At 32.3% G+C, this 7,475-nt stretch overlaps 1 non-coding gene across 1 annotated transcript; it reads left to right on the plus strand.

The window, feature by feature from the left end:
* The first annotated feature begins 5,395 nt into the window (after positions 1-5,395).
* On the plus strand, positions 5,396-5,502 carry LOC139874015 (small nucleolar RNA R71). The gene has a single exon (XR_011767720.1). It is a non-coding gene; the product is annotated as a small nucleolar RNA R71 (small nucleolar RNA).
* The last annotated feature ends 1,973 nt before the right edge of the window (positions 5,503-7,475 follow it).

Here is a 7,475-nt window from a genome sequence, read left to right on the forward strand (position 1 = left end):
GAAAGATGATCAGCGGCGAGATTTTCTGCTCCCTTTTTGTCTCGGATTTCAATATCGAACTCTTGTAAGAGTAAGATCCAACGAATTAATCGTGGTTTGGCATCTTGTTTTGAAAATAAGTATCTAAGAGCAGAATGGTCGGTATAGACCACCGTTTTAGCTAGAACGAGATATGAACGAAATTTATCAAAAGCAAAGACAATAGTAAGGAGTTCTTTTTCAGTAGTTGTGTAATTTGTTTGTGCTCCTTGTAACGTCTTACTAGCGTAATAAATAGGTTGAAATCGTTTTTCAATCCTTTGTCCTAAAACGGCTCCCATTGCAAAATCACTTGCATCGCACATGAGTTCAAATGGCAGATTCCAATTTGGAGTTATCATGATCGGCGCATTAGTGAGTTTTTCTCTAAGAATATTAAAAGATTTGATGCATTCATCTGAAAAGATGAATGGAGCATCTTTTTCAAGGAGTTTATTTATATGAGTGACAATTTTAGAAAAATCTTTTATGAAACGTCGGTAAAAACCGGAATGCCCTAGAAAACTCCTAACTCCTCTAACATTGGTGGGATGTGAAATTTTAGCAATTACATCTACTTTAGCTCTATCCACTTCAATTCCTTCCTTTGAAATTTTATGACCAAGAACGATGCCTTCTTTAACCATGAAATGGTATTTCTCCCAATTAAGAACTAGATTTGATTGTTCGCATCTAATAAGCATTCGTTCAAGATTAACTAGACATGTTTCAAAAGTATCACCGAAGACTGAAAAGTCATCCATGAAAACTTCCATGCATTCTTTTATCATGTCGTGAAAAATCGCCATTATGCACCTTTGAAAGGTTGCAGGGGCGTTGCAAAGTCCAAATGGCATGCGTTTGTAAGCAAAAGTACCATTAGGGCACGTGAAGATGGTTTTCTCTTGGTCCCCGGGTGGGATTGGAATTTGAAAATATCTGGAGAAACCGTCAAGAAAACAATAGTAACTGTTCCCTGCTAACCTTTCCAACATTTGATCAATGAAAGGTAAGGGAAAGTGATCTTTTCTGGTGGTGTCATTTAATTTTCTATAATCAATACAAACTCGCCATCCTGTTACAATCCTAGTAGGAATAAGCTCATCTTTTTCATTTGTGATGATAGTCATGCCACCCTTCTTAGGTACACATTGAACAGGGCTTACCCATGGACTATCAGAGATTGGATAAATTAAACCTGCGTCGAACAGTTTAATAATTTCTTTCTTAACAACATCTTGCATATTAGGATTTAGTCTTCGTTGGCGTTGCATATATGTTTTATGACCTTCTTCTATAAGGATTTTATGTGTGCAATACGAAGGACTTATGCCTTTAATGTCATGAATCTTCCATGCAATAGCTGGTTTATGAGCTTTTAGCACAGAAATAAGTTGAGATTTTTCATTTTCCGTAAGAAAAGACGATATTATTACAGGTAATTCAGATTCACCATATAAATAAGGGTATTTCAAATGGTTTGGAAGTGGTTTTAACTCTAATATCGGTGGTTCTTCTGTCGATGATTTGTATCGATATCTGTCTTCTTCTTTTAACATTTGAAGTTCTTCTATTGTTGGTTCGTATTCATTAGCCATGAGTGTAGCTAACATTTCAACTTCATCAATTGGTTCAGTTCCTTCTCCTAAAGAACATTCTCCCATTCCTTGTAATTCTGGAAATTCTTGTAACAATTCTGCATGTGAATCTATAGTTTAAATATAATAACATGTATCATCTGTAGATTGCCGTTGTTGCATGGCTCTATCAACAGAAAAGGTAACACTCTCGTCCTCTATACTTAGGGCCAGTTTCTTACCGAACACGTCTATTATTGCTTTAGCCATGTTTAAGAATGGTCTTCCTAATATGAGAGGAACTCGAGAATCTTCTTCCATGTCCAGAATAACAAAATCTACTAGAAATACTAAAGTACCAACTTTAACTAACATGTTTTCCATTATCCCTCTAGGATATTTTACTGATCGATTGGCTAGTTGTATGCTTATTCGCGTTGGTTTCAATTCTCCAAGGTCTAGTTTAGCGTATAGTGAATACGGCATTAAATTTATACTAGCACCTAAATCTGCCAATGCTTCTATTGAATTAAGACTTCCCAGAAAACATGGAATTGTGAAACTTCCTGGATCTGAAAATTTTTCTTGTAGCTTATTCAACAGCACTGCAGAACAATTAGCATTCATTGTAACAACCGAGAGTTCTTCCATTTTCTTTCTATTTGTGATTAGATCTTTCAAGAATTTAGCATATCTTGGCATTCCTGAAATCACATCAATGAAAGGAAGATTGACATTTATTTGTTTAAACGTATCCAAGAATTTGGATTGCTCGACTTCAAGTCTTTCTTTTCTCATTTTACTCGGGTAAGGAAGTGGTGGTTGGTATGGTTTAACATAAGGTTTAGCCTTAACTGTATTATCTTCATTAACCTTTTCAACTACCAGTTCTTTTTCCTTATCTTGCTCAGGCTGTGGTGCATGTAGAGTAGGAATAGAGTCATCAGAAATTACAGGTATTTCAGGTGGTTTAAGTGTAATACCACTTCTTGTGGTAATGGCTTTAGCTGTTTCATATCATGGGTTAGTGATAATGCTAAAAACGAACATATATTTCATAGCATTATTCCTCAAGAAAGACAAGCTTTTAGTTGCAATTGTTCTATTTACAAGTGATATTCGTTTAAATAATAAAAGGTGAAGACAAAAGATAGATTCGACGAATTGAAGACGCAAACGACCAAAAAGCTCAAAAGTACAAAATACAATCAAAGAGGTTCCAATTATTGATAAGAGACGTCTCAGAATTACAAGAGTACAAGATTCAAAACGCAAAGTACAAGATATTAAATTGTACGCAAGGACGTTCGAAAATCCGGAACCGGGACAAGAGTCAACTCTCAACGCTCGATGCAACGGACTAAAAATTACAAGTCAACTATGCACATGAATATAATATAATATATAATTAATTCTTAAAATTAATATATATATTATATTATATTTAAAAACCGTCGGCAAGAAAGGATCCAAAATGGAGTGAGTTGTAAAATCAAACTCCGCGACTCGCGGAGTTTGAAGGGGAAAAATGCCGCGAGTCGCGGAGCCCCAAATTCTGAAACTGCCTATAAACCTCGCGCATTCTGATCGTAAAAACATATCCATATATCCATCCTCTCTATCTATATACGTAAATATATATATATATATATAATTTATATTTTAATTTTAATTTTAAATTTAAATCCTAATAATAAGGGTATGTTAGCGAATGTTGTAAGGGTGTAAGTCGAAATTCTGTCCGTGTAACGCTACGCTATTTTTAATCATTGTAAGCTATCTTCAACCTTTTTAATTTAATGTCTCGTAGCTAAGTTATTATTATGCTTATTTAAATTGAAGTAATCATGATGTTGGGCTAAAAATATTAAAATTGGGTAATTGGGCTTTGTACCATAATTGGGGTTTGGATAAAAGAACGACACTTGTAGAAATTAGACTATGGGCTATTAATGGGTTTTATATTAACTAAAAAATACCTTGTTAATTTAATATACAAACTTATAATTTGACGTATTTATATATAACCACATATGCTTGACTGGGTACGGTGGGCGAGATATCTATAAATACCAATAATTATTCATTTTACCGGACACGGAACTGGATTAATAGTTAATAGACTTGTTAAAACAGGGGTGAATTACATTCAAGGGTAATTGGTGTAATTGTTAACAAAGTAGTAAAACCTTGGTTTACACGCAGTCGATAACCTGGTGTATTCATTAAATAAAGTATTAAAACCTTGTTACAATTCGAATCCCCAATTAGTTAGAATATTTGACTTCGGGAATAAGAATAATTTGACGAAGGCTTTCGCTCTTTATATTTATGACTGATGGACTATTATGGACAAATCCGTATGGACATATTAAATAATCCAGGACAAAGAACAATTAACCCATGGGAATAAACTAAAATCAACACGTCAAACATCATGATTACGGAAGTTTAAATAAGCATAATTCCTTTATTTTTATATTTAATTGCACTTCTAATTATCGTCTTTTATTTATTGTTATTGTATTTAATTGCACTTTTAATTATCGTACTTTTTAATTATCGCAATTTTATTTTATCGCACTTTTATTTATCGCAATTTCATTATCGTTATTTACTTTACGCTTTAAATTTAGTCTTTTATTTATTTTTAATATTTTACATTAGGTTTTAACTACGACTAAAGTTTTAAAAATCGACAAACCGGTCATTAAACGGTAAAAACCCCCCTTTAAAATAATAATATTACTTATATATATATATATATATTTGTATTTTTATAAATTAAAACTAATATAGCGTTAAGCTTTGTTTAAAAGATTCCCTGTGGAACGAACCGGACTTACTAAAAACTACACTACTGTACGATTAGGTACACTGCCTATAAGTGTTGTAGCAAGGTTTAAGTATATCCATTCTATAAATAAATAAATATCTTGTGTAAAATTGTATCGTATTTAATAGTATTTTCTGCTAAAATTTAATAGTATTTTATACCCCTTAGCTTTAACCATCAGTTAGCATTTGTATCACTAGGTAGACTCCCCGGTTTTCTTTCACCTATTAACCTTGCTAGGTTGCTCACTTCTTGTTCTAGATTTTGAATAGAAGCTTGTTGATTTCTAAATACTTGAACATTTTGTTCATTAGTTTGTTTCTGAGATGTGAAAAACTGAGTTTGAGATTCAACTAGCTTTGACATCATATTTTCAAAATTTGGCTTTTTATCATCGGTTTGTGGTGGTTTATTTGGAAAAATAGGTCTTTGCTGATTGTAAGTATTATTAGATACTTGTTGATTGCTAGGACCTTGTTGGTTGTTGTATGAAACATTTCGGTTATAATTATGATTTTGATTGTAGTTTGGTGTTGGCGGTTGATAATTATTCTGATAATTATTTCTAGGCCTTTGGTTCATATATGAAACATTCTCTCTTTGTTCCATTGTATGTTCAATACTGAGACAATCTTTTATCAAATGTGGTCCTCCACACTGCTCATAACTAATTCTTATTGCGTGAATATCTTTAGTCATCTTTTCCATTCGTCTCTCGAAAGCGACTAACTTTGCGGAAATGGAATCAAAGTCATGGCTAGAATTGGCTCTAGCTACTTTAGATGATCTAACGATGTCTTTTTCTTGATGCCACTCATGTGAGTGGGAGGCTGTGTTATCAATAATTTTGTAAGCTTCAGTTGCAGTTTTCTTCATAACGGAACCACCAGCTGCTATGTCGATGTCTTTTCATGTAGTAATGATGCATCCTTGGTAGAATATATGTACTATTTGATAAGTGTCTAAACCATGTTGAGGACATCCTCTTAACAACTTTCCGAATCTTGTCCACGCTTCATATAGAGTTTCATTTGGCTTTTGTGTGAACGTAACAATTTCTCCTTGAAGTCTCACGGCTTTAGTTGCCGGAAAGAATCTTTTAAGAAATTTCTCAACTAAGACATCCCATGTGTCAATCGCCCCTTCAGGTAACGATTCTAACCAATCTTTGCTTCTCCCTTTAAAGTCCAGGGAAATAACATGAGATAGATCTGTTCATCCTCAACTTCTCTTATTTTAAATAGAGTACAGACCCTATTAAGGGTTCGAAGATGTTCGTTTGGATCTTCCTTCGGCGTACCACTAAATTGGCATTGATTAGTTAACATGTGTAGGATTTGTCCTTTGATTTCATAATCTGGCGCATTAATGTTTGGTTGAGTAATGGCGTGACTTTGGCCAGTGCGTGTAGCTCTCATTCGATCTTCCATACTTAGAGGTTTCGTTATTTCCATATTTGAAATTGTTGAATCCGAATCACTAGAAGATTCCGATTTAACGGTTTGTGATTTAGGAGGAATGATTAGTGGTTCAGGATCTTGGAATTGTCCTTGAATATCCTCCGGGTTCTCAATTGTGAAGTCGGGTTCAAAAAATGGATTATCGGAAATTTGAATTGGAGTTCTTGGTCGACTAGATGACGATTCTAAAGAAAAATCAACGGCGACAATGTTGGCTAGATGTCTTGATCGAGTTACAGGAGGTGAACGTATGAAAGGTGGTGAACGTTTTTCTCGGTGCATTCACTGAATAACCTATTAGTTATAAAAAAAATAAAAAATTATATAAGTTATCAAATTAATAGACTTTTCAGATTTTACCCACATTTCGAATAGCCAATAGATGCAGCAGGTAGCCAGAACCCTTTAAATCGGAAGCCCACAACTCGCCACTAACAAATCCAACTTTTACTACGAACCAGAAAATTTTGGATGTCTATCAATTTAACCGCTTAAAATAATTTTTCGTCGAAATTTTTGAAGAAGATAAAAATCTATGTCCTAAAAACTAGAGCGTAGAAATGAGAAAGAAAAAGAGCGCGTCGAAAAATAAGAGTCAAAAAACAAACGTCGAAAAACAAAAATAAGAAAGTAGAGCGTCGAAACTTAAAAGTCTAAAAACTAAAAATTAAAGATTGCGTCTAAAGGAATTAAAGCTTAAAAGGAATTTTATATCCAAAACGGCAATAACTTAATTAATCACTAAAATCTATTTAAAACTAAAGCGATAAGTGACGTCGTAAAATTCTAAAGCGCCTAAATCTTAATCTAAAGAAAAAGCACATAAGGGATTTTACGGCAAAGCTTAAAAATCTAGAAATATAAATAACTATGGCAAAATACTAAGTTACGAACTAATTACGAACGACAAATTATAAAAGTTACGAATTAAACGTTTAAAATATACACTTAATAAAAAGATATATTATAAAAATGATAAAAATAAAATTTTATATAAAAATATCATTTTTATATTATTAGTTTATATAAATACTTAAAAATACAAATTATATATTAAGACTACAATTAATAATATGTTAAATAAATAAAACTTAGTAATTAAATCTAAACCCTAATTTAAATAATAATAATTAAATTAAAAACCCTAATCTAATTAATTAATAATAATAATTATTAACACAAACCCTAATCCATACCAGCTGAGGTTCAGACCCTGTCAGACACCACCACGCGGTCGCATGGCTTTAGAACTGCATTCTCATGCGATCGCATGGAATGCAGGTTCAAAAATTGTGCAGGTCAAAAATCACAGGTTCAGATTTTATATATATATATTTTTTAATTTATAGAAAAATATACTTTAAATAAAACTTATATAAAAAAAATAATACTTATTAGTTTTTTGTAACTAAAAAAAACTTTTTAATTTAAACACTTAAAAAAATATAGAAATATATTTTTCTTTTTATGTTTTTATATTTTTGTTTTTAATAATTAAAACTTATGTAAATATATTTTTACAAAAATAGATTAAAACTAAATTTTTTTTTATTATAGCGTTCTATGGCGTCCCCGGTAGCGGCG

The sequence above is a fragment of the Rutidosis leptorrhynchoides genome, chromosome 10 (assembly GCF_046630445.1).
Source record: "Rutidosis leptorrhynchoides isolate AG116_Rl617_1_P2 chromosome 10, CSIRO_AGI_Rlap_v1, whole genome shotgun sequence".
Classification (NCBI taxonomy): Eukaryota; Viridiplantae; Streptophyta; class Magnoliopsida; order Asterales; family Asteraceae; genus Rutidosis; species Rutidosis leptorrhynchoides.